Below are 9,606 nucleotides of genomic sequence, written 5' to 3'. Positions count from 1 at the left end.
TCTCTCTCTCTCTCTCTCTCTCTCCCTCTCTCTCCCTCCTTCCCTCTTTCCCTCTCTCCCTCTCTTCTACCTTCTTAATTGTAAATAAACTACCTTAAACCCGATCCTGACTTGGGTCTATTTTAATTATGGAATCAATCTGAACTATTGATTCCTGGCGGCCACACATTTATATATACATATAAATATATAAATTTTCACTCTTACAGTATTATATAAATAGATAATTATTTAGACATAAAAATCCATATTAAAGGTATTGTTATCATATAATTTTACATTATGTAGATGTTTATTTTTATATACAAAAGTCTATTATAGCCATTATTATTATATAATTCATATTTATCTTGTATATTCTTGTACACTCATGTCTCTCTGATTCTTGAGAGCAGGGACTGGCTTTTTTTGTCTTCGAATCTCAAACTCCTAGCATAGTGCCTGGTAGATAGTAGATAATAAATATTTGTCAATTCTACCACCTTTCAACCATTCAAAAACCCTATTGGCAATGAGATAAAATACCTACTCCAGTGATGGGCAACCTTTTGAGCTTGGTGTGTCAAAATTCTCCAAAAAAACAATCATAACTCAGGTGGTATGTCACTTCGAGAAAAAACATAATTTGCTGTTATTTATAGTTTAAATAACAAAAATAAATAATTGTAATATATAACTGTATTTAATAGACCCAAATAGGTAAATTAATATAGGTAAATTTGTCATCTATAGTGCACATGGTGTCTACACTACAGCAAATGTTTCATCCTTGGCACCGGCCCCATACTTCTCAGTATGCAACTGTGTGTCATCAAAAATGGCTATGCATGCACTGACACGTGTATCATAGGTTTGCCATCACCTACCTACTCCTTAATCTGGAACTTGTTTTGGTATAACCCTATCAATACCAGACTATAAACTCTTTAAAGACAGGCACCAGAGTTTAACTAGATCTTGACTACTTTAGGACTAACACAGTGTTCTGCCCAGCGTAGATATTCAAGAAATAGGTGATAATTGGAAGGAACTTTGCCCAAAAGAGATACATAGTAGCAGGGCCAGATTTCTAATCCTAATGTTCTACTAAATCAAATCTAGTGCTATAGGGTTCTCACCAAAATCCAATGTTTCCACTACACAGCACAGATTGTTTTAGCAGATTCAAAGCATAGTGCCAGAAAGCAGCAGAATTCCAATTGCCCCACAAGTAACTAATGTCGAAATGTGTTTGAAGGGTCATACTTCATACTACTTTTTTTTAAACTCTTATCTTCTGTCTTAGTATCAATTCTAAAATAGAAGTGCAACAAGGGCTAGGAAATGGGGAAATTAAGTGATTTGCCGAGAGTCCCACAGTTAGGAAGTATCTGAGATCAAAATTGAACCCAGGTCCTCCCAACGCCAAGCCTGGCTTGCTATGCCCCTTCATAACTGATTTCTAAGAAAGATATTTAAGATCAGAACATTCTAGAAGAAAGAGATCTTTGAGAACTTTTAGTCCTTGCCTCCTTTATTTTAAGGATGAAGAAACAGGCTCAAAGATTCTTAAGCAAGTACTCAGTATCTACTATGTAAGAGGCACTGTGCCAGGGAAACACAGCTTCTAGCCACTTCTACATTCTCCTGGGAGAAGGGAGAGTGTATACAAATAGACAAATATAAAGTATGCAAAATAATCAGAGGATATAGGATAAGCTTCAAGGAGGAGATGATACTGCTGCTGAATCTTGAAGTGAGAGTTTCCAAGAGTTGATAAAGAGATTGCTTTCCAAGTATATAGAAGCACCAAGATAGAAGATGGTAGTTTGAGTTGTAGAGTAATACTTGATAATTGCTTGTTGAATATCCAGAGTACACCTCCTTGTGTTGGGGATCCTTGCTCTTAATAGGCAACCAAATAAATATAAACAATCCAATGAGCAACGAGGATATACAGAAGCAGGATTGAGCATTTTCAATTTATTAGGGAAATCGATGATCCCTAAAAAGTTTGGTCTGAGACCTTCCTTTTAATCAAGGACCCCTGCTGCTTGATAGTGGCAAATGTTTATACAAAATGAGGGAACACTAAAAAATAGAATGTGGTGATACAATTCATGATTGGCTAATTCCAGAAGTGGGAAAACTCATATGATCAGCTATAGGCAATGTTCATCTATCAGGACTACTCTGTTAGCAGGCCTTCTCATAAGTCATCAGTTCCTAATAGTCTGTCACCAGTATAAGGGAGACAGGACAGGGAGGTTTCCACATAAGTCATAAGTCATATGACTTTCCACAGGTCATGAAAACCAGTCAACAAGGTCTTGGGCTTTCTGCAAGGCATCTGGCCATCTCAGCAGGGGTTTAACCAGCAATATTCTGGGTTTTAAGAACACTGTGGGAGGGGGCCTTAGTTTTTGGTTTTAAAGCAAAGGTCATTTAGGAGTGGTGATAATGATATATTTGCATGAAGGGTATTGCTAAGGCACATGAATGTTAGTTGAAGCATCAAATACTTTTGAGGAGGCAGTGACAATACAGCAGCACAAGCTAAGATGAATCCTATTCTGCTTAATTCACAAATACAATCACTGATACTCATTAGATCATGATGAACCGAATAAATACTGATTAAATTGAGTAGAGATATCAAAATTATTTTCACGGAAACATTCCACCTTTCACCTAAGAAAAAAGTGAGAGTTCTTCACGAAAAAAAGCTCCCACAATGCTTTATAGTCAGTTGCCATATGCAAAGCAAGGAACAAAAGCATAAAAAAAAAACCTTAAACAGGACTGTAAAAAAATAAAAACCCTAAGTTATTAAAAAAAAAAAAATCACGCCTTATGAACAATGAGTTTTTACCCAGTGGAAGGAGATCAGACTTCCTGACTCCCAGTCCCATGCTGTTACACTCAAAGGATTTCTGGCTGCTGTACCAAGAGCCAAGAACTTAAAGAACCAATCAATGGATCTTTCTACTACACTGGTCTAACCACAGGATTTCCTTGTTTAAAAATCTCCAGTATCTTCCTGTTGCCTAGAGGACTGTAACAAGTAAAAATCCTAAGACACTGGGTAGCTCAGTGGAGTGAGAGTCAGGCCTAGAGACAGGAGGTCCTAGGTTCAAATCTGGCCTCAGCCACTTCCCAGCTGTGTGACCCTGGGCAAGTCACTTGACCCCCATTGCCCACCCTGACCACTCTTCCACCTATGAGACAATACACCGAAGTACAAGGGTTAAAATAAAAAAAAAAAATCCTAAGAGATTGGGTTCCAGATAAGAAAAATCAGTTTTTTGATTAAGCTTGTAATAACCAATAAATTAATTGGTCCATGATATCTCTCAGTGGTCAATGACATTTCATTCAGAGCCTTGAGTCATTAAATATGTAGCAATCCAGGTATACATTAATCGTGATATTATTTTAAGAAGTATTCAAAAACTTAACTCTTATACTGCTAATGATTGATCCCTGCAATCTAGAGTCAAATTGAATGTTGACCTTGCCAAATCCCTAGCCCTTCCCTAAGGCTACACCCCAGAAGAGAGTCAGTTATCTCAGTCTCCTTACTTTTCCTTCAATGATCAATTAACATAGGTATCAAACATCAGTAGATGCCTTAGGCCATATCCACCCTGGATCCAGATCTTAGCCCTACCTATTGTTTTAGGTTTTGACAGTTTGTATTTTATGATGATTACCTCTTAATGTTACTGTATCAGGCCACCAGCCTCTCCCCTTCCCCCCATACTGTTGTAACCCCAATAAAAGTGACAAGACATCAGTTGGCAAGAGAGCTCTTAACCATCAGAGCTCCTAACCATGAAGCTCTTGACCATCAGAGCTTACTCGCTGTCTGTCTACCTTGTACCAAAACTTTCTGTGTCTGCGTGTCTTTATTCTCGCCTTATGTTCTCTTTCCATTAATCCTTAACCCGTAACCCATTTTCACTCAGTCCTTGGTTCCCCTTTCTAAGTGTCCAACTCACTAGGAATCTTCGTGAAGTTGCTGGACGGCTTCATCATACAATTTTGGAAGCTCTTTATTCATCCCTTCCTCAGAGAGCCCCAAACTAATTGGTGTACACCTAATGAGGAGATGGCCCATATTTTCTAGTCCCTCCCAATCCTTAAGATGATGGAAAAAAGTCATATACTTGATCACAGGATTCCAATATCCTTGCCAATCTAGTTGGAAAAATCAGGTTAGGTATGGCCAAGTTTGACTTTTCCCCATCCATCCCAATGGAAGAATCAAGGACGTTGTCATGCAGAGACCCCACTTCCCCCCAACCGCCCCTGACATACTTGACTGAGCTTATTTCTCATAATTATTGCAATTTAGAAGCTGCTCTGGGAACAGAGAATATGAGGACATTCCTCAGATTGTCAGTACAAAGGAATGAGGAAAAATTTAAGAAGCACATTGTTACAGTGTAGTATTAGAAGTCAAAATGATGTAGTATTAAGAATAAATCTTCTGAGACCATTTTACACCTTGAAAGCCCGTTATGTCCAATACCGCAACCCATTTTACAGATAAGGAAACTGAGGCAAAGAGGGATTAAGTAATGTTAAATGCAGTTATTAAAAGGGGCTACCTTGACCTCACTGACCTCATAGTTATAAAAGGAAATATTTTATATTGCTTTTATATTATTACATAATATAATATATAACTAATATGTTTATTAGTGATCATGAACCAAGTCATCACATATAATCCTTTAGATAAGTAACTGCAACTATGATTTTTAGAAAAAGTTAGACCTAATTAGTAAACCATATATAAGACTTCAATTATAATAGCAGAATTTTAACCATAGTATTATAAAGGATCTAGTTTGGTACATTAGAATATTATAACAACTAAACATATTAGAACTTCTGTTAGAGGAATAAAATCTTTAGGTCTGTGTAGTTTTCTAGGGAAGCTGAAACCCATGCAGAAGGAGCTGCGCTCATTAGAAATGGTGAATAATAATCACTTAATGTCTAATTGTCAGTTTCCTTATTTGTAAAATGAGAATAAGAATAGCACTTACCTCCTAGGGTTGTAAAGTGCCCGGCATATAGTAAGTGCTCTCTAATTGTTATATTTTTATTTCACTCCTTTAACGTCCCACTTCCATGCATTCAGAGACTGCTCTCAATATCTAGAATATGACAGGTGACTTTCACATCTTAATCTAATGAAATTTTTCTTTTCAGGCCAATTCAAAATACAACTTCCATGAAGCTTTGCCTTGTTGTCACTAATTTCTATATGAAAACAATTTTCTTTCTCTGCAGTTTTTCTTATGGTACCTTCTGTCTATATATATACACCTTATTTGCTTTGGAGGCTAGATGGGGTGCTCAGAGAGAACAAGCGCCTCTGGTGGGATGGCTTGTCAGCCTTTTTCAGGGCTGCTCATTCACCTTTCACCCAGCTCTCACCTGCGCCTCCAAGAAGCTGTAATATCACCTGTGACCCAGGCAACTCACAACTCTAGAACTGCGTAGCCTCAGGGTCCTTTCTCTCTCCAGGAAGTCCTCACAAAGGTTGATGCTGTCAATATATGAATCATTCCACAGATCTTTAGATCTGCTGCTACTGGACTAAGTCTGGTGGCCACTGAACAGCAACTACCAGACAAAGCCAGGCAGATCCATTTGCTTGACTGGGAAGCACTGCACTTTGATGCCCGTGTAGTGCTTTTTTTTAGCTGGATTGCTCCAATGTTCTTTTTTTTTTTTTAACCCTTACCTTCCATCTTAGGACCATTCTAAGGCAGAAGAATAGTAAGTAATAGTAGGCAATGGGGGCTGAGTGACTTGCCCAGGGTCAAACAGCTGGAAATGTCTGAGTACAGATTTGAACTCAGGATCTCTTCTTGTCTCTAAGCTTGGCTCTCAATACACTGAGCTACCTACCAGCTCCCCTCCAGTGTTCTTTCAGCTAAGGAAAAGCTTCTAACTTTTAGCAGAATCTTCTTTCCTTTGACTCAAGCTCTGAAGTGGTTTGTTACCTCTTGGCAGATAAGAGAGGTGTAACCTATCCTGTTTGACAGTCCTCCCTGGCTCTCTCAGGAAGTCATTCTGTCTTGCTTGGAACACTTTTTAGGATGATTATTTCCAACAGTTCTACTTCCCATGCTCCTTAGGGAATCTTACAAAGGTGAATGGCCAAGGATTGTTTATTCCCTGAGAATCTAGTATATCCCTTGAGGTATTTCTTCCATTGTCTGGCTTCATATTCAATGATACTATTAAGCCTCAGATCCTTTCTACCTAGTGAAATATCAATTAAGCTGCTGAAGCCCCTTCCCCTCTTTTATAAGTCATTCCTTCCCCATCCCTGTAGATTTTAGATTCTTTGAAGGCAGGGACTGTCATTTTTCATTTTTGTATTCCCAAAACTTAGCCCAGTACCTTGCACAGAGTTGCTACAGAAAATGTATGTGTTAAATTAAGATAACATTTTAAGGCTAAAAAAAATGTTTTATTACATAACATTTTGTCCTAATAACAATGAATGAGGAGAATTTTGAAGAGAATAGTAAAATCTGCGGTCAGGAAAAGAGTGTGCAGGTATACTTACAGTATGTTCTTAGCAGTGACTTACATTCAGCTGTTTCAGTCATGTCTGACTCTTCATGACCCATTTTGGTTTTTCTTGGCAAAGGGACTGGAATGCTCTGTCATTTTCTTCCACATCTTATTTTACAGATGAGGAAAGTGAGGCCATCAGGGCTAAGTCACTTGCCCAGGGTCACAAAGATAACAAGTGTCTGAAGCCAGATTTTAATTCAGGTCTTCCTGACTCTAATCTAGGTTACCTAGCTGCCCCAGCAGTGACTTGAACAGCTCATTTTTTTTCCGATGTAGTTTGTCAAATTACAATTTTCTAGCAATTCAGGACACGCAAATTCTATGCTGAATGAATGAATGAAAACATTTATTTCCTAACCTCATACAATAGCCCAGTCTGTTTTCCAAGGGCTGTTCAGAGCACCAAGACTTTCTGCTTGTATTGGTGCTAGACTAAATGGCAGCTGCATTAATAATAGTGAATGTTTGGAAGCCATCTACCTTGCCCATGCTATTGTATATCAGTTGTATGATCCCTCCCAAGGTAATAGCAATTAACTTCTTAAATTTCATATCGCTATTCAAACGTCTGAAAGAACCACCACTTGTTTTGTCATGGCAAAATTTTGGTTTGTTATAACTTAGAGGGAGGTTCCAAACTAGAACTGGGCTCAGAGTTTGAATGTTGGCATCAACTTAAACTAGGTTTGAACTACAGAATTGTACAAAGTCAATAGATTGGTACTAGGAGGTGAGAATCACAACATCCCTTAGAGACTGAACCCACTATCTATTAATCATCAGTACTTCTGCAAAGTATTTAGATAGCTAAAAGGCTTTGAAAGAATATTCAATCTACATATATAGTAATGCCTTATATTAAGTGCAAACTATCATAATAAATATTTTTTAAGTTTATGAACTTGTATTTCTCCTGGAAGTTATAGAAGTCTTAAGCTTCATGTGAGCAAAGATCATATCTTATCTAAACTTTGTATCACAAGGAGTTATCTAATGGTTGTTGAATTGAATCAAATCAAATCAAAAAAAGATACAGAGGTAGATAAAACTTCTATCAAATTTTGAGTATATGCCAGGCACTGTACTAAAGCTAAGATACAAATACAAGCAAAAAGGAAGATAATTCCTACCTTTAATGAAGGGAGCTTACATTCTCCCGGGAGAAAACAACACATCAAAAGGAGCTGAAAAGTGAAAGGGATAGAGCCACTAAGGAGGTACAAAGGACAGTGGGACTGAACCAGGCTTGCAGTGTATATAGTTGCCATCATGAGTGAACCTCAGATGGAGGTTCAGGGACAAATTAGCTGATCAGAAGAGGAGGCCATAGAATTGGAGGTACTGGAAAATGGCCAGAAGTCCAGAAAAAGACAGAAGTCATGGGTTGAACTGGGTTTGAAGTAAGTAAGCATAGTTGTTCATTCAGTAGTAGTACTATACTAGGTTGTCAACAATTTCTAACAGAATAAATGACTATTTGAAAGGATCATCAAGCATTTATTAATCATTTAGTATGTGCCAGACATTGTACTAAGCACAGGAAATACACAGAAAGGCAAAAGGAGAGTCCCTGCCCTTAGTAAGCTCACAGTCTAATGGGAAAGATGGCATGAACTTTATAAACAAGACATATGCAGGATAAATTGGAGATAATTTCACAAGGAAGCACTAAGTTTAGGGAAGATTGGGAAAAGCTACTTGCAGAAGCAGAAATTTTAGCTGGTTTGAAGGAATCTAGGAAGCAGAAATGAGGAGAAAGAGCATTCCAGTTGGAGGACAACCAGTGAAAATACAAAAAAAATCACAGTAACTAGGTATAGGCCAATATCTCACACCTTATACAAAAATAAAGTCAAAATGGGGATATGAGATTTAGACATTAAAATTAAAGTAAGGGAACATAGAATATTTTATCTGGCAGATATATGGAAAAGGAAAGAATTTACAACCAATCAAGAGACAGAGAACACTACAATAAGTAAGATGACTAATTTGAATTTTATTAAATTTTAAAAGTTTTATACAAACAAAACCAATGTAACCAACATTAGAAAGGAAACAACAAACTGGGGGAAATTTTTATTACAAATTTCTCTGACAAAGGTCACATTTCTGAAATATATAGAGAACTAGGTCAATCTGATAAGAATACAAACCAAGACCTATTTGACAAGTAGTCAAAGGATATGAACAAGCAATTTTTAAATAAAGAAATCAAAGCTATCAATAAGCATATAAAAATGTTCCTAAATCACTCTTGATTAGAGAAATGCAAAATAAAACAACTCTGAAATACCACTTCACACTTATCAGATTGGCCAATATGATAGTAAAGGAAAGTAATAAATGTTGTAGGAGCTGCAGCAAAATTAGGATACTAATGAATTGTTGTTGGAATTGTGAACTGACTCACTATCCTGGCGAGCAATTTGGAACTATACCCAAAGGGATACAAAACTGCATATCCTTTGATCCAGTAGTACCACTACTCAGTCGTATCCAAAAGAGATTTTTAAAAAGTAGGGGGAGGACCTAATTGCACAAGAAACTATTTGTTTATGGTGGCAAAGAATTGGAAATTGAGGGCATGTCCATCCTTTGGGGAATGGCTAAATAAATTTGATATATTTTGGTGATGAAATACTATTATGCTATAAGAAAAGATGAACAGGATGATTTCAGAAAAAGTTGGAAAGATCTACATTGTAGGTCTTAAAATTAATATTCTATAACTAAAGTATTATATTTTATAAAGTTTATTAATAATAACTAAAATAAAAAGCTAAAGCAAAAAAGACAACTAACTAACTCAGCCTCGCTCATGGAGAAAAGAGAGAAAAAGGCTAAGTTTCAGAACTTATAAACAATTACATAAAGATGTAAACATATTCAAAGGGAAAGGCATTCTGGGTAATACAGAAAGGCATTTGGGGTAATGTATTTTCAGGGATTCAAGATATTTCTAATTATACATTCCCCTCTATGATCCTCTGGGAGACCAATCTCCCTAAAGGGATCATT

This window comes from Gracilinanus agilis, chromosome 2, assembly GCF_016433145.1.
Source record: "Gracilinanus agilis isolate LMUSP501 chromosome 2, AgileGrace, whole genome shotgun sequence".
Lineage (NCBI taxonomy): Eukaryota > Metazoa > Chordata > Mammalia > Didelphimorphia > Didelphidae > Gracilinanus > Gracilinanus agilis.
This window is presented reverse-complemented; position numbering follows the sequence as displayed.